The sequence below is a fragment of the Triturus cristatus genome, chromosome 5_2, assembly GCF_964204655.1.
Source record: "Triturus cristatus chromosome 5_2, aTriCri1.1, whole genome shotgun sequence".
Taxonomy (NCBI): domain Eukaryota; kingdom Metazoa; phylum Chordata; class Amphibia; order Caudata; family Salamandridae; genus Triturus; species Triturus cristatus.
Window position 1 is genome coordinate 905,560,430 of NC_140588.1, and position 19,330 is coordinate 905,579,759.

Here is a 19,330-nt window from a genome sequence, read left to right on the forward strand (position 1 = left end):
GTCTGCATCCACCTCTTTGGCTTCTAAACCCCATGAGGGTAAGCTCCCTCACTGGAATAAATCTATGGATTTTGTGTAGCGGAACATGCTTTGTGCGATAGTGGCTCAGCATAGGGGGTGCACCTGCCTGAAGCCACTGAGACAACAATCCCACCCTTTCATCTAAACACAGCCTGTATCTGAAAGATGTTGCAAAATTAACCAATTCAGTTTCTTCCGAAGAAATTATTTCCTAGATCATGGATATAGGTTAGTTTCGATCACTGAAAACATCCACCTACCCGTCCAAGATGCCTAATGGAGTCAAAGGTGGCGGATGGTACATACTCCATGAGTAGGCTTCTCAACCAACTTTGTACCTCAGCTTTGTCCATGAATGCCAAAGGCATGTTTTATATCAAGCCCTACATCTTTACTAGTGCCATTTTGTACTGGTTTTAGACACTTGAATGCCCTTCATGAGAGGCAATAGGTTGTTGTGTCAGGAATGAGAGGGAAGAGTCTGCTGTGCTAGGAGCAAGAGTCAAGAGGTTGCTGGGTGAAGAATGAGAGACAGGGATTCTCCCTTCTTAGGGGTGTGGCTGGTGGCTTTAACGGGGATTCTGTGGCTCTGATACCGAGGCCTCTTTGCTGAGTGGCAAATCAATTTCTTGAAATAACAATCTGTACATGTCCCTCACAATTAGCAGTGCCACTGCTACAGCAGCAGTTCTGTCAGGCAACTCTGGAACCACTTGCATCATGACCACAAACACCTCAGTTTAGTTTCAGATGCTTGGAAATGAGGTACACGCTGAGCCTCGGCACATACCTGCTCAAATGAAGCACTTGGGGCAACGAGGGGTGGACAGCCCAATTAACTCAGTCTGGCTAATGGAGCAATGAGCAAGTCTTTGGATCACTGCTAGTTTTGCATCAGTCCTCTTCTGGTTTGAGTTCCCTCTGCAGATGTTAATATTCTCCAGGGCCGTTTTGGTGAACCAACAGCAGCCCTGGCACAAATGCTCAAATTACCCCACCCCCCCTTTGTATCTGGGACAATTTCTCTCTTCCCATCCACCCATTCTCTTGCTTCTCTCTTCGGTTTCTCTGATCACTTTCTCTCTCCTTCCCTCCATCGCTTCCTTTCTCTCTTGAAGCCTTGCCATGCTCTTGAAACTAACCTTGGGGATCTGGGGAAAGTAACTGAGGCTCTAGGAGTGGCCCTGGTCTTTGAAAACGGGTCTACCGGGGCTCCAGGCCATCGGGGAAATGCCCGGCGGAACAAAAGACCTGTCCGCCCCCCTTTCTGAAGATAAACATCTTTCCAAAGCTGCTTAGTTCACTCCCTGGTAACTAAACACTGCCCACTCACTGGTACTTCTAGGCAGCTTATGGTCAGAGAGCAAGGTTGCTCGGAATGTCACAGACTAGTCCTACGAAAGAACGTATTCAGAACCTAACGCGGGTGCACGGCAATTGTAAAAAGTTAGAAACTGTCATAAGTGGGACCAAGATGTGTTCAGAGTCACAATCACCCCCTTCTGTTGATTGACTCATGACCCGTGCTGTTGTCTTGGAATTTCTAATTTCTTGCCAGTTCCTTTCTACTAGGGTGTGTCTTGCACGCTTCATTTGTGTTATTCTCCAATCCAGTCAACATTCCAGCCATGTCATGAGGGCTACAATGAGCTCTTGTACATTGTCCAGTTACAACTAAGAGGCTTTGGCATTCTGTTGAGAGTACAGAGCCCAGTGTTACTGCTGCACTTTGACCACGTCTTCTAGAAGTAATATGGGATACCGTGACCCCACAGATCAGGATAGACGAGTGTAGATCCAAGAAAGACGGACCCACGCCAGGTATTCTGGATAGCTACTAATTATGTAAGGTATTTCCCTTGAATTCATTGTATGTAAGATCATTGTTTGTGGGTATACTGAAATCTTGGCCTGGATCTGACCCTGATGGATCCATGTTGGACTTCATGCTTCTGAAACTCTTCAGCTTGTTTCTCATTGCAGAAAGCAACTGTCATGGAAACGTTTGATAGAGCGCCACGTTATTCCGAAAATTGTAGGGGTGCACCATAATCACTGTTAGTCCGCACCCACATATGTTAAATGACTCATAGTAATATGTGGCTTAGAAATGTATTATTCAAATCTGCTTATAATAGTGTGATTAGAAATGTAACCATGCCTTTCATAAAGAGCAATGTCGTAATTCACTGCAAATGTATTTTAGTCAATGCGCAATGATTGGTTTTCATGTAATGTGATGCCTTAGATTTAAACGTGCACCATATTAAAGTCTGCACATGTAGTTTGCTTATCCATACATGAAGAGTAATGAAGTTAATGCTTATAGTGTGATTTTAGAAGTGTGGGTTTAAACTGTGTAAATGCCTGTTCGCACATACGTTTAAAGAAAAAGGCCTGTTCTTTTCTTCTGTTAGCTAAATATTGGAGGCTGAAAATTATTTCCCTTGGTAAGGCTTTGGGTTTCAGGACGTTGGAAAATCTCAGAGAAGTGGAAAGTTTCTCGTTCCCATGTTTCTGTTGCAGGTGCAAGGACACTTAGCTCGTTAGAGAGACTAACCTTTTCTTCTAGGAGTTATGATGGTACGAGAAGCCAATATGGGAGTATACTGGAATGTAGGGATGATACTTTTGGCAGAGAGGGTGCCTGGGACCCAAGGACGATTAAAACTGCGTTGGATGAGAGACAAGTTTCAGTGGAAAACTACTGGAAGGAGACCTGGCTGAGGAGGTGTCCCGGAGGGCGTGTTCTAGGTTTTTGGGATTTTAAATTAGAAACAGTGCTCTGTGGGTTGGGCGGTTGAGGTTTAGATGGGGAGCTAGAAGGAGCATCTTAGAGCGAGCTCTGACTAAGTGAGTGTACTTCTAAGGAAGTCTTCATTTCTGACACCTTTTTACTCTTGCCTGGGATAATGCTAAGCAGGGATGTCAAATTAGAGATAGGGTAGGGATAGACTGACTGATTTCCTTTTAGGTAAATGACTTCTAATGTAGAGATTGGAGTGATCATCACTTGCTTGATGTTATTGGAACTGACTATTCTTCGAATGAGACTCCTGCGTAGGATATTTTTTGTATTAGTGCCCATTTATTTTCTTAACCTCGTGCTGAGGTGTTTGTATGTGCATTTATTTTTGGCTTTGTATTAAATCCCTAAAATTTGAGATTCGGAGTCGGTGGTCCTTTGGAGTTAAGATTTGATTTTGTCGATTATGTACTAAAAATTGAATTTCCTCCCCTCTACACTATTTAGCAGATAAAAAGATCCTGGCGACCAGAGAGGATTCTTGGTGATGGTAAGGTAGATAAGAATCAGGCTTTATCACGTCTTTTCTCAGATATGTTCTCTGTACATATGTTTCCTTCAAGCGATAGACAGGGCTTCTCCAGCTTCTTCTCACCTGCAGCTTTGTCAGCATCCACCACTTTGGCTTGTAAAACTTGTGCGGGTAGGCTCCCTCAGTGGAATAAATCTTTGGATTTTGTGTAGCAGAACATGCTTTGTGCGATAGCGTATCAGCTTGTTCCCTCTATTCCTCAATTTACTAAACGCCCCTTGCCACTCACTTCCCTACATAGCGCGGCAGCTGAGACTGGAGCCTGGACCTCGGACCTCCAAAGGTCTTACGCTGTGGTACATAACGCGGCAGCTGAGACTGGAGCCTGGACCTCCAAAGTTCTTACGCTGTGGTACATAGCGCGGCAGCTGAGACTGGAACCTGGACCTCCAAAGGTCTTATGCTGTGGTACATAGCGCGGCAGCTGAGACTGGAGCCTGGACCTCTAAAGGTCCTATGCTGTGGTACATAGCGCGGCAGCTGAGACTGGAGCCTGGACCGCTAAAGGTCTTATGCTGTGGCACTTAGCGCAGCAGCAGAGACTTGAGCCTGGACCTCTAAAGGTCTTATGCTGTGGTACATAGCGCGGCAGCTGAGACTGGAGCCTGGACCTCTAAAGGTCTTATGCTGTCGTATATATCGCGGCAGCTGAGACTGGAGTCTGGCCCTCCAAAGGTCTTATGCTGTTGTACATAGCGCGGCAGCTGAGACTGGAGCCATGATCTCCAAAGGTCTTATGCTGTTGTATATAGCGCGGCAGCTGAGCCTGGAGCCGGGACCTATATAGGTCTTATGCTGTGGTACATAGCACGGCAGCTGAGTCTGGAGGCGGGGCCTCTAAAGGTCTTATGCTGTGGTACATAGCGCAGCAGCTGAGACTGGAGCCATGATCTCCAAAGGTCTTAAGCTGTTGGTCATAACATGGCAGCTGAGACCGGAGCCATGACCTCCAAAAGTCTTATGCTGTTGGTCATAGCACAGCAGCTGAGACTATAGCCATGATCTCCAAAGGTCTTATGCTGTTGGTCATAGCATGGCAGCTGAGACTGGAGCCTGGTCCTCTAAAGGTCTTCCGCTGTTGTACGTACCGCGGCAGCTGAGACTGGAGCCAGGACCTCTAAAGGTCTATGCTGCGGTACATAGCGCAGCAGCTGAGATAGGAGCCATGACCTCCAAAGGTCTTATGCTGTTGTACATTTGCATCAGTAGGTTTTTTTTAACACGAAAAGAAAACTATGGTATCTTATATGACAACCTAACTAGCACTTTGCTTCACCCATCTTTGTTGTTATCCAACATCAAACCACTCTTCTCAGCAGTGGCATAAAGGAGAAACAATGGTGTGATCCTACAGGAAGCACATTTGATATCTCCAGATGGGAGTGCAGAAGAGCAGGGGGGAAAGGCGAGTTCAGTTCAGCAGGAGGAGACAGAGTTGTGTTAGCAATGAGGGGAGTGAGGAAGCAGAGGTGAAATACAGACAAGAAGAGGGGGTGAAGGGACAGAGGACATAAGGAGGAAGGATGTTATGAAAAACCACATATGGCAGCAGTGTGGTGCAGGGACTGAAGTTAAGTCGGGTAAGTCTGAGAATCTAAACTTGTGAAAGACAGCTTACAACATCAGAGTCCTTCTCATTGCACTACAGTGGCTTAGTTACTTCATTATATTAGAACACAAACATTCGCTTGCATAATTGAAGTGACCTGGTTCCATAGGATGATGTGACACAGCAGACGTAGCCAGCATATATCTTTAGGTTATTTATTAAGATAGTAAAGTCCATAGTATAGCCCCACCAGGAGCAGCCTGCTAGCTGCTCAGCCCATCTTCCCAACTGTCTCACACACACACAAGCACCCAAGCATTCCACTCACACTAACATTCTACGCGGAACACTCACACTGGCTGAGCAGTTCGGTACAGAATGAAAGGGAACATATTAACAAGAACTGAGGATACTACACAAATGTAAGTGGAGACATCCAAATCTGTGGAAAGGTTGGTAAATTTCACCTCATGAGGAGGGGGAGGCTGATAAGAATACTGAAACTTCATTCAAAGTATTAGGGAAGTACCCTAGAAAATATAATGAAATATAAATGACATCAGTGTATTCCTTTATGGCAGAGGAATGGCGTGAGGTCTACATTGTCTGTCCCGCACATTGTGTTGAAAGATGCAGAATATATAGTAAACAACTGAGGTAGCACATCATTCACGCTGCACTTTACAGTATAAGGTGTATCTTTGCAAATGTAACCACATGTGCATGCATAGAAATCCCTTTAATTACACAGTGTGCACACCCAAACCATACAAACCACAGAGAATAACTACAGATCCCGCTAACAGCACAGACCTGATTACTGAGTCCTCCCTTAAATTGACTGAGCAGGACCGAACTCAGTCAACAGTCACAGCTGTGGGCACTTCAGTATCCTCAACAGAGACTACAACCAAGTGTCATTTTAGGGATTTGGGGTCCCGAGCAAGAAATATTTGGGGGTGGTAACTACTTTGCATTGTGTTACCCATTTTTTGCTAATTAAACCCCCATATTGCCTAGCAATATTACATTATAGGGCAGAAGGTTAAGACACAAGAATACACAGACGTTAACTAGACTGAAAGTGCACTCTTCCAGGGCCTATTGGGAACTGGGGGCCCAGGGCAATTACCCACTTTGCCCAGGACTTAAAAAGCCGCTGCTAGAACCAGATCCAACTCTGACACTTTGCCACATCTCAACACCAAAGGGCCACCATGCATTGCTGTGCTGTCAGCAAGGCAGGGGAAGTTCATATTAGGATGTGGGGACTCCAGCGTAGACTAGCAGTACATGCTGATTTTATGAATAATCACTAGAGGGTGGGAATAGCTGCATAGCTGTTCATAATACACACATTTACTCCATTTAATTATAAAGCACATCAAATGTATTCATCTCAGCAGATCATGTTTTCATTGAAGCAAATGCTCATAATTGCAATTCATAAAACTACTTCACTCCGCTGTCATGCTGTACCTTAAATGCCGTGAAAACTTTATAAACATGTAGCAACACAAAACAAGAAGTTTAGGAACTTTGTATTTATGGCATGTTCGGTGACGCTCTTTGTATAATTATGGAATGGACAAGTTCGGGCTGAACTGCTCCCGCTGGAGCAGGGTCAAGACTAATTTGCATATGGCTGGATCCAAACTTAGGTAGCATGGTGGGCGAAAAGCGTTGGACTGGGATGTGGCCTTGAGCGATTGCCAGTGGCTGAGATTCAATCAATCAATCAATCAGGGGCATTGTAAGCACGCTACTCACCCATGAGGGTCTCACGGCACTGAGGGGGGAGGGGAGGGTCCTCAGATCTGTTTAGCCAAAGAGCCAGGTCTTGAGGGTCTTCCTGAAGGTGTTTAGGGAGGGGGCACGTCTGATGTCTGCTGGTAGCTTGTTCCAGGTCTTGACTGCAATGTGAGAGAATAATCTTCCGCCTGCTCTGGCCCTGTGGATGCGAGGGGTTTCAGCCAGTGCGAGGTTGGCAGATCGGAGGTTTCTTTTGGGTGCGTGGAAGTTGATTCTGTCGTTGAGGTATTTGGGTACGTTCTTGTGTAGGCATTTGTAGGCGTAAGTGAGGATTTTGAAGGTGACTCTTTTCTCCACGGGGAGCCAGTGGAGTCTACGTAGGTGTTGGCTGATGTGTTCGTGCCACGGGATGCCGAGGACGAGTCTGGCGGGGGTGTTCTGAATAGTCTGGAGTTTGCGGAGCAGGGACTTGTTGATGCCAGCGTAGAGGGCGTTTCCTTAGTCCAGATTAGTTCAAGCATTTCATCCATCACCTTGTTATTGATACAGTTTGTGCAACCAGGAGCAGCGCAGGTGGTTTTCGCTGGTGGTTCTTGTATGTACACGTGTAAGGTATATGAGGGATGCTGTTTGAGAGGAGTTCCTAGTGCATGTGGCAGCCAGCTCGTCTTCTTGTTTGCTCCTTTTGGAGTCAGGGGAAATGCTGCCCTGTCTAATGTCATTTTATAGGAGTTTTATCGAAAGTCCTGACCTTGTGTTAGGAAACAAACCAGAACAGCTCCTTACATCCTTTAAAATGGAATGTGGATTCTTAGTTTTTTCCTCAAGGATTGGTTCTAAGAGGGCGTCTGGCTACCCCTCTGCTTGCCTCTTTTCTAGAGGCATGTCCCATTGTGGAAATGGAGCTTTGTAGCTATTTACCAACTCTGTCTGTGAATTATTGTTTCAGATGACTAAGGTGGCCTCTGCGCCGAGGGCATTTGTAGGGATACACACTGAACCCTTGAAATGTCTTCAGAATTAATCTGCGATAGGCCGGGAATGTACTGGAAGAGTCTTAAAAGGTTGCCTCCATTTAGAATACATTTCCTGCCATGCGAACAGTACTTTGGGATGAAAAGCTGATTGACGTTTGTCTGCCGGGCGGGGCCCTTCTGATATAGTGATGGTATTGCATTCATGGTATTAAGTTTGCTGACATTACTCATGGACTGTGAAGTCAGTCCTAGTTGACTTTGGTCATTGCTATTCACTCTGCAAGTATATGTTGTCTGTCTGTTATTGTAGAGGTGTGGTTTGAGCATCTCCAGGGTAGGCGGGGCCAATATTACCTTCTTCATCGTTCACTATTTTGATTGAGTTGTGAATGGGTGACTCCCCAATCTCAATTTGCTAACTTTGTATTGGCCCAATCTTCTGCTGAGAGAGGGCTTTTGGGCTTTTTTGTACAGCATTATTGTCAAATATTGTGTATAGGCTCTTATCCCCTGACACTTCATCCAGGTGCGCTCATCCCTTGCTTGCTTTCTCTTTTCTAAATGATGCTTTAATCACTTATATTTCTTCTTTAGTTTTTTACATTTTCCTTTTAAGTTAATGGTTCTATGATTGGATTGTCTCATTTAAATGTACATTTATCTGGGGATAGCAACTTCTCTGGATTCTTCTCTTGTTGTATTGTATTGTATATGTACTTATATAGCGCGGCTGTCACCCTGCGGGTATCCTGACGCTGCACCTTGCTCTGATAACACTAGGCAAGACAGATAACCTGTACACAATTTCCAGAAGCTCAGAATTACTCATTCCTCAGGATGAGCCACGTCTTCAGACTCTTTCTGAATGGAAGCAGCAGCTTGATCTGTCTGATATGCATGGGGAGAGTGTTCCACATTCGTGATGCGACTATCCCAAATACTCTTCCGCCCGACCAGGACTTCTTCAACCTGGCAAAGGTTAACAGGCATGCGTTGGAAGAGCGAAGATTTCGCCCAGGCTTATACCAGGTGAATTTGTCCTGCATGGCTATTGGGCCTAGACCGTGGACTGCTTTAAACACAGTACAGAGGGATTTAAACAGTATTCTCTCCTTAACGGGCAGCCAATGAAGATCCTTCAGGGCTGCCCTAGATGAAGACCTACGCTGCCTATTCAAGGACAATTTGGCTGCTATAGACGGGATCCTCTGCAATTTCAGTAGCACTGAGTGCGGTGCTCCTAAAAATAACGAGTTGCAGTAGTCCAGTCTACCTAAAATAATACTCCTCACTACTAAAGGTCTAGTTGCACTAGGTAAAAGTGGGAGAATCTGTCGCAGGGCTCTCAGCAAGAAGAAGCAGGTACTCATTATCTTGTTAGCTTGGAGATTTGGAGATTGTCATCAATTAAAACTCCTAGATTACGAACCGTTTTGTACTGGAACCAGTGGAGCATCCATTGGGGAAAAACTAAACTCAGATGGCAGAGGCCGCAACACTTTAGCCGTGGAGCAGTGTATAACCTCCGTTTTTCCACCATTAAATTGTAGGGAGTTTGTCCTGAGCCATTTGGAGGTCTGTCGCATACACTCCTGGAACGTATCTAACGACACTGCTTGATTACCTTCCATGGAGTACACCAATTGTGTGTTATCTGCATAGTTGACCATATCTATTCCAAAAGATTTAATTATAGGAATCAGGGGCCTCAGAGAGATGTTGAAAATAATAGGGCTTAATGCTGAGCCGTGAGGCACCCCATGGCACACAATAGTCTTGGAGGATGTAAACGGCAGGATAGTCACTGCCTGTTGTCTGCCCATCAAATATGATTGCAGCCACTTCAGCGCCCGCCCTCTAACTCCTATGTTCTCTAGTCTCTCAAGCAGTGTCTTATGGTTCACTGTGTCGAATGCGGCCGACATATCTAGCAATACCAGTACAGATGAATTACGATTATCGGCACACATTCTCAAGTTGTCCAAGACAGTCACCAAAGCCGTCTCAGTTCCGTGTCCTGGTCGGAATCCAAATTGATCCTTGTCAAGTAGATGGTTTTCCTCTAAAAATAAGGACAGGGATTTACTAACAGCCCTCTCCAGAATTTTTACTGGGTTGGGTAGAAGAGATATTGGTCTAAAACTCAAAGGGCTTGTTGGGTCCAGAGATGGCTTCTTAAGCAGTGGAGTAACCACTGCCTGTTTCCAGGCTTCAGGAACAGTTCCACTTTCCAGTGACTGAGAGCAAATCTGTTGCAGCCACGGGAATAGTTCCAGCTGAAACTCTTTCCAGATCCCATGTGGGAGAGGGTCTAGAGGGGAGCCTGAGGCCACACCATGGGCAAGGCCATTAAATGTGTCCTCAGTCAGAGTTTGAAAACACTCTAAAGCACTCGACTGGTATCCTGACAGCATCTCTGTTTGTTGCTCCATAGCAGATGTCTCAGAAGGCCCCTTTTCCTCCTCCAGATCACTGGTGCTATCTACAGTCAAGCCCCCAACAATCTTATCGATTTTATCCTCAAAATGAGCGGAAATATCATCACAAAGTTTCTGAGTTGCAATTACCTTATTGCCCATACAAGCCGGAATGGCTAGATCTTTTATAATACCGAATAGTGTTCTTGTACTTTTAAGTGCTTGCGCAATAGTCTTTGCGTAATATTTCGCTTTGGACTTGGAGATGGCTTCCTTATACGAGGCCTGTAACAGTTTCAGTTCTCTTTTATCTGCTTCTGCATATGACCTCCTCCACTTCCTCTCTGCTTGTTTGTGATTTTTCCACATTGATCTTAGCTCCTCGTTATACCAAGGGGCCGAGGGTTTTTTGAAATTCTTCAATCTTTTTTTGGGAATAACCTGGTCCAGAGTGCTAATTATATAATTGCAGTCGTTTTTATAGTTTTCCTCTACCAAGTTGGTAGGGGCAAAGAGATTCTGTACTGGAAAGGTCGGGTATATTCTATTTCTCAATAGTTTAGTCCATTCTCTACCCTTCCGATAGGTTGTTGCCTTATTACTACTATTGGCTGGACTAGGCAGTGTGATCTTAAAATGAATTAGAAAGTGATCAGTCTAATGTTGAGGTAATATCTCAATCACCTCTGTCTCCCTATAGTTTGCAAACAGGAGACCCAGAGTATGTCCTCCCTGGTGAGTAGGCTGATGCACAAGTTGGTGCAAATTAATTCTCTCACAGATATGTATTAAATCTGCGAGATGAGACCCTGAATTCCCATCATCTCTGAGGTTAAAATCCCCCAGTATGATCACCCTTGAGTGAGTTAAAGTCAAGTTAGTAAGGGTATCGAACAGAGATTGATATTGAGTATTAAGACTCGGGGGCCTATAGCAGATCAACCCTGTAAGTATCTTTCCTTTTGCCTCTTGTAACGAGAAACCTAACAGTTCAATGCCTTCTACATCATCAATATGTAGTGGAGTGAAGTCCCAGGTCTCTTTAAAAATCACCCCAACTCCCCCTCCCCGATACTCTGGGTTTATGAAAGATTGTATAGCCTTCTAGGCAGGCAAACCCTAGTTCTACTGTGGTGTCACTAGTAGTCCAAGTTTCGGTTAGAAACAGTGCATCCAAATCGGCGCATTCTATCATAGTTGACACTTCTTCATAATGTTTCACAAGGGACCTACTGTTGATCAATCCAAATTTTAATTCACACAGTGGCTGGGCCTCTACAGGAATGCTAACGTTTGTGGCCATGGTTTTATGGTCTCCCTTGTCATCCCTCTTACCAATATATAGAAAGTTGCTCCCTAGAATAGCACAGTCTCCTACTTCCTGGTGTAAAATTGGCAGCATGGCTGGCGCTGTCGGTGCTGTAGGTGTTGACCTAAGTTAAGTAGGTTTAGACCCTTCTCTTGTGATCTTGGGTGGAAGACACTTGGATTGCCTGTTGTCGTAATTGCTTCATCGTGTAGGTGAATCTTCTGACTCAGATATTTTGAGGGAGTCTATCTGAAGCTGTAATAAATTGGAAAATGGGCAACGTTTTCCTGCTGTCAGGCCGCAGGCACCAGTGCAAGCACAAGAAAGGGTTGATGCTACCGAATAAACTTCGTCATTAAGATTGAGAGTTCTTGTCGAGGCATTTGGTGCAGGTGGGGAGGGATTGCAGAAAATCCACCTGGAGCTCTAACTGATGTGATTGCCAAGTGAGAGCTTCTATTGCTGTGGAAAGACCAGAGTTGATGGATCTGAGAATATGGTCAGGTGATGGGACTAGTGAGGTCAGAGCACGGTATTGGTTTGAATGTGTAAGTGCTCCGCTTCTTCCAGTTGATGTGCACCAGAATCATTTAGAGTGGGTGTCTTAACTACATCGATATAGTTCTGTTTGCGGTGTCTCAGTGGTATAGAAGATATTTCAATGAGTGAGGTTTCACATGAGGATACATTGTTGTGATGGACTTGCGCTATTGCCTTAATTAACGTACAGTGGGGTCTTTCTAACCTTCTTTTCTCCACGGCCTTACTAAGTGGAAGGGAGGAGAACGCGACACTCTGGAGTTTCCTTGGATGAAGAGGAGAAATGCTGCGTAATGGACCACGTTTTAGGTTTCAGAGTCGTTTGGATGGTGTTCAGTCGTGTAGGTATCATGTTCCATCTGAGTCGGTGTCTATCTGCTTAATATTTCACACCAGGGTGGGACCCACCATAGTCCAGGGTGGGACCCATCGTAGTCCAGGGTGGGACCCACCGTAGTCCAGGGTGGGACCCACCGTAGTCCAGGGTGGGACCCACCGTAGTCCAGGGTGGGACCCACCGTAGTCCAGGGTGGGACCCAACGTAGTCCAGGGTGGGACCCAACGTAGTCCAGGGTGGGACCCAACGTAGTCCAGGGTGGGACCCACCGTAGTCCAGGGTGGGACCCACCGTAGTCCAGGGTGGGACCCACCGTAGTCCAGGGTGGGACCCACCGTAGTCCAGGGTGGGACCCACAGTAGTCCAGGGTGGGACCCAACGTAGTCCAGGGTGGGACCCAACGTAGTTCAGGGTGGGACCCAACGTAGTCCAGGGTGGGACCCACCGTAGTCCAGGGTGGGACCCACCGTAGTCCAGGGTGAGACCCACCATAGTCCAGGGTGGGTCCCACCCACCCAGGGTGGGTCCCACCCTAGTCCATGGTAGGACCCACCTTAGTCGCCTGCTACTGTAAGGTTGCCTGGGAATTAATGGCATAAGGATATCTGTTGGGATGTGTGTCAGGATGGGTAATATTCATGGGTGTGACTATCACAAATGCTCTATATGATGGATTAATTGTCTTGGATGGAATAGTTACTGCACATTAGATGTTAGGTGATCCCTCAGTGTACAAAGGGGTTCCATGACTTTACAGAGAAAGTCAACCTTCAGCCACGTTCATCTATATGACCACAGCCCCCCTCTGCGACTTTCAAAATCCTTACCAAGTACGGCAGGGGGTCCTTCATCCCATACAGTCATGGCAGACCGGCAATAACACATAGGCTCCTACTTACCGTTTTACATATTTCTCTTCTATGGCTACCTATATACTCATTACCTTACTAATGCTTTATGTAGTGGTTACGGCACACAAAAGCATACCCCAAAATGTCAGTTCCATAAAGAAGCCAGAGAAGAAGCAGGTAAAACGCGAAAAGGAGAGGGGGGAAATCGTGAAGACGTGCACCGATTACTTGCCTTCTGTGTGAATTGTTATTAGCAACAAGAATACGCGAGTTGTAATCCCTTTCTGTACTTGGTTGTCAGAGGGCTTGACTTCCGGTTGTTGATACTGGTAATGAATAATGCAGTTGTTAGTGCAGACAGTGTATAATGCAGTACTTGGTTGGTAGGTAGAAACACAACTTTCGCGCTTCATCTTTGGTGGTTGCAAGATTTTTTTCTTCCACTTTCACTTCCCAGTAACCCTGTTATCTACACTATTCCGACCATCTCCTCTGTCAGAACCACTCATCCACCTAAACCCTCCCGAGCACCCTCATATAAGTACAATATCCCCATCACCCCGCATAGCCCAAGTGCCCCCGTCACCAAAACAGTCGCGACAGAGCTGCGCTGTATGTTCCACAACTGCAGATCTGCAATAAAACACAAACTTGGAAATCTCCGATACCATCAACTTGCACAATATTGACATGCTCTTCCTCACAGAGACCTGGTTCAACGATACCTCTCACTCTATATTTGATCTCCTTGTACCCAGAGGCTATTCTATACTCAGAAATGACAGAATTGACAAAGTTGGGGGAGGTGTTGCAGTCGTCTTTAGAAACTCCCTTCAACTTAAGACTCTTCCTAACAGCTCCTTTCACTCTTTTGAATGCCTATCGCTTGAGCTTCAATTGCACCACCGCTCACCTCTCAGATTCCATGTTATTTACCACCCGCATGGTAGCAGCCCTTCGTTTATGGAGGAACTCACGAACTGCATCAGCGACCAATACTCGCAAAGTGACAATCAGATCTTCGTGGGTGACTTCAATGTCCACTGGGGCTCGCCTCAAGACACTTATGCGAATTTGCTGCCCACCTTCCTCTCTGCAAACGATCTTATCCAAAACTGCACTGAAACAACACACTCTAAGGGCTCAACCCTGGACCTTGTTATTTCTAAAGCAGGCTTGCTGACCATCGCTACCCCTATTCATGTAGACTGGTCTGACCACCTCCTCATCCCATTCTCTCTTCACCTATCACACTCTATAACTCTTGGCCAGCCTAAGACGGCTACTTCCTGGTTCCGTGACACTAAAAATATTGACCTCAGTACCCTCTGTGATTCTGCTTTGCTATCACTTCCAGACGCGGTCGTTAGTAGGAGTAACTGCAGGGTGGTGACGTGAGGAGGGGCAGGGTGGGGCTAGTAAACTATGGATTACGGAGGTTTACAGTTAAATTAACATATAAATTAATAAAACGAATTTCGTTGCGTGCACTGCATCGCATTTGGGGATGCAGTGCACGCAACAAAATTCGTTTTATAAATTTATATGTTAACTTACCTGTAAACCTCCGTAATCCATAGTTTACTACCCCCCACCCTGCCCCTCCCCACATCACCGCCCTGCAGTTACTCCTACTACCGACCGCGGCTGATCACTTCCAAGGCTAGACCCGGACCTAGATGTTAACGAACTCACCTCCCAATGCCTCACAGTCCTTGCAGTCGAAATCAATAAAGTCGCTCCTCTCCAAAGCAAAAAGAAAAGGCCCACTCCCTCAGCACCTTGGTTGAATAAAACACTCTATGAAGAAAGGAAGTACCTAAGAGTCCTTGAGAAACAATGGAGACAAGCGCCCTCCACCGAAAATTTGGCCACGCTTCGTTCAGCAAGATCCAAGTACCATAAGCACATCTTCCTTGAAAAAGCGTCGCATTTCAAATCCCTCCTTGACTCAGCCAAAAATAGACCCAAAAAACTATTCGACCTCATCAAGAACCCAAACAGCTCTCCCCCAACCTCCAAATTGGAGGATTCCACAAAGAAAGCAGCGGAATTCGCTATATTCTTTGACGAAAAGGTGAAATCACTTGTAGATCCGGTCATTCATCCTACCCCTACAGAGGAGCGCAAATCCTTTACCATTTGGCAAATCTTTGACCCCATCTCTGATGAGGCCCTCCTTAAATGCATCCTCGATACAAAGCCCTCTAACCATTCTCTTGACCCCATCCCTAGTGCCATTGCCATTGACTTCTATACCCATTCTCTTTCCTATTGGACCACTCTGGTCAACCTCTCCCTCAGTCGAGGCTTTCTTCCTGTTTCCTTCAAAACTGGGCAGGTCACCCCTCTGCTTAAAAAACCCACCGCAGATGCGAACGACCTCAACAACTACCGTCCCATCACTAACCTATCCTTTCTTGCGAAAATCACAGAAAAATGTGTAGCGAAACAACTCTCTCGCCATATCAAGGACAACGATCTTCTTGACAATTTCCAATCCGGCTTCATTCAAAACTGCAGCACTGAAACAGCCCTGCTGCTAGTGATTGATGACGCGCTGCGGATACTCGATTCAGGGGAGTCTTGTCTTCTAATTCTTCTTGACCTTTCTGCAGCCTTTGATTTTTCCGCATCTCAGTAGTCTTGTTACAAGCGTCAGGAGAAGCACCATAGTATTGTTACTCACTGTGTGTGAATCCGGGTTGGATGAGAGAGGAGCCAGGCAAAGGGGCTGGCGTCTGGCCAGGCCCTGAAATGTGTCAAATAGAATTTCACTTTCCTGTACATTCATTTAGAAAATCATTATTCTAAATGCACGCGTGGTTGCGAATAAAAGAGCGGGCTGCCCTTCATTGACGCTTACTGGATGGCGACCTTCCCAAATGTGTTCCTACCTCCTCCATCCACCACTGAGTCTCAGAGAAGCCCCTGCCTGGTGAGTAAGCAGAAGCACAGAAAGGATACATTTATGTGAACACAAATTAAAGCCAGAACAAGGCACAGTGTATGTTTAGGGACCAAATATGAAAGTGGAAAATAATTCTCAGATGCAGCCGAATTTGCACAGGTCACTTTTCTTGTTTCTTATTTTCCTCTTGTTCTACTTTTCGCGCAATGTCTTTTGGTGTCCAATTATCCGAGTAATACAGTATATTAGATTATTTTAGAAATGTAGATTCCTTCCACTGCGCCAGTGAAATAGGCTAAAAACATCTGCAATAGAGAAAACCAATGATTCGATACGTTTCGGAAACTGCAAATAACTAAAAAGCAGACTTTCTGTTTTTGTAAAGCAGAGCAAAACAAAGTAGAATTTTCTATTTATTGCAGCAGGCATGAACATCTAGCAGGGGCCTGCCCTGGACCTCCTGATCTGGGCTGGGGGCGTGGCCTTCAGCACAGCCCCTGTAGCTACTGAATCCTGGGCTCCTAGCCTCTGCTCCTGTACAGCAGGCACTCAGAACGCCTCTAGAACACACTGAGAGTGCTGGACTTACATAAAGAATTTTAAATGATCCCACATATTTTATACTGTGCCCAATATCCCAATGGGCGCAGAGGATCAGTACTGCTTCACAGTTTTACCCCATCTTTCATGTTGCATTTACAACCACGGATCCCACAGGCAACTAATATTTTTTCATAAAGGGATGCTGTTCATTTTCTTGACCACCCCACAAACTCCCTGGTATTTGGGCATATTCGGCCAGTTCCCTTATTCTCATACATTGTTTTTGCTTTGTCATTGGGTTTATGGGTGTGTCAGTGAAAGAAAATGGCCGACACTGATCTGTGTGTTCTTCAATCAGATGTCTGAACACCACATTGTAAATTAAATATTTGATGCTTTGATGAAGGCTCTGTTTATCCTTCCACCCCTATTACCGTACCACCACTCATTAAGGACCAGCAGATGTGAGGCCTGATAATACGATAAAATATCGGAGGATGCCAGCCCCCCACAGTAGGTGAAGAGTTAAGCACACAGGGGTAACCCTTTAACCCAAGGAACCTGGGCCTCGTAAATATATATGAACAATGGTTCCGTAGGGGAAATAATATTTGCAATGAAGAAAAATCAATAGAACAAAAACACAGCAATCAATGATCTAGCAAGCAATTAATCTTAAAGAATGAATAGTACTTCAAAAAACGTAACAATTTATTTTTAGTATTTCATGTGAATTTTAAATCATTCATCAACTCCTTTCGATATGTACAAAAAATGAGAACGGGCTGTATATACAAAAATATTTACAAAACAACGACGCAGTGACAAAGTGAATAGGGTGACTCTGTGTGATAGTGCAGAAGTGGATATTTACAATATTAATAAAATACAAAGGAAGTTTTTTGCACAAAAAGTCCTCGGCTAATTTATGGATAGGTAATGAGCCTTGTATGGCACACGTCCTGTAATCTGTATATACAAGGGATTCCAATTAGTGCAGGACTGTGGAACCGTCAACGTTTCGACCCTGTGTCGACCAGTTGTTCTATATGGTCATGTCGGGTCTTCTTCAGGACATTGGGGATGTATAACAGCCCAAATAGCGGTGAAGGGACCGATGTCAGACAATATGGCGTAGTGGCAGTCAGAGGAGATTACCAATATCACAGAAGGTCTAGATTCTTCTTCGCCTAGTTATCTACTCTTGTTCTCCTTTTATCATTCTGGTTAGCGTGCCCGCTGTCAGTCACTGACTTCAGGATAATTTATTTAGCGCTGCTGGAGTCTGGAGTTTTTTGAAGTACTATTCATTCTTTAAGATTAATTGCTTGCTAGATCATTGATTGCTGTGTTTTTGTTCTATTGATTTTTCTTCATTGCAAATATTATTTACCCTACGGAACCATTGTTCATATATATCCCCACAGTAGGTGGACAGGAAGCAGGTACGCAAAGCTACCCGTACCATTCCCCCTTCCTATAAGAACTGCCCAAACGCTGCATTAACCTGTCTGAACCATCGGGCGGGATCTGATAAGGGTGGTTCTGTAACTGATAAAGAAGCCGGGGGAGTACCACCATCTTAAAAATGGCTGATCTGCCATATATGGACAGTGGCATTCGAGACCAGCACTTGATATCATCCCGTATGCGTTCCCACACCGGAACCAGGTTGCGCTCCCAAGAGACCGCAGGGACATCCGACAGAAATACGCCTAGGTATTGTACAGAAGAGGTCCACGCGCCCGCAGTCTTCCAATCTCCAAGAACCCATAACGTAGACTTACGGGGATTCATATATAATCCAGATGAGTCCCCAAAAATATGCACGATACGCAGCAGCCGCGGTCCTGTTCTATCCATGGCCATGAGAAAGAAAAGGACATCATCTGAATATAATGTGATTCTATCCAATAATCCCTCAGTCCACTCGAATCCCCACACCTGTGCATTGATGCGAACCCATGCGGCCAACGGCTCCATAGGTAGAGCAAATGGATAAGGGGACAGAGGGCATCCCTGCCGCATGCCCCGCTGTATAGAGAAGGTGGATGAAGTCACACCGGCCACCCGCAGCGACCCCGTCAAATCTGTATACAGGAGCGTAAGATAAGAGAGGAAATGCGGTCCAAACTTAAGTCGTCGCAACAATGCGAACAAATATACCCAGCTCAGGGAATCAGATGCCCTGTCCATATCCGCTAAGAGAAGCACCACTGGCTCCCCCAGCCGCTGGATAGCTGCCACTGCTACATGAGCCCGCTTAATGTTATGTCTTGTCGCCCTCGGGGCATGAACCCAGCCTGATCCAGGTGGACCAAAGTGGCAATATGGGGCAGATGCCGATTGGCCAGGGCCTTGGCCAGAATTTCTACCTCCACATTCAAAAGAGAGATTGGGCAACATGAGGAAAATCACTTTTGAACCACCCCTATACCTTCTGCTCACATTGGCAGATCTTCAAATAAGTAAGGGGCATATCAACAAGGGATTTATCTCTGCTTTTTTGGCTTTAAAAGCCAAAAAAGGAGAGATAAAACTAGCACCCTATCAACAACAGGGTGCTAACATGCAAATTCGCATGTTAGCACCCTTTTACTCTACGCTTCCCCTTGCATCTCTAATGAGATGCAAAGGAGGCGTTCCAGAGTAAAATAATAGGAGAAATGTCGCTAAGCGACATTTCTCCTATTATCAAGAATGTTGCTAACCCTGTTAGAGACAAAAAAAGCAGCGCTAACCTCGGTTAACGCTGCTTTTTTACATCTGGTATTTTTCTGACTTA

General features: G+C 45.5%; 1 protein-coding gene across 1 annotated transcript in view; it reads left to right on the plus strand.

Moving 5' to 3' along the window:
• The window catches only part of LOC146829403 (putative defense protein Hdd11), an 87,384-nt gene that overhangs the window by 22,944 nt on the left and 45,110 nt on the right, over positions 1–19,330 (plus strand). The window lies entirely within an intron of this gene.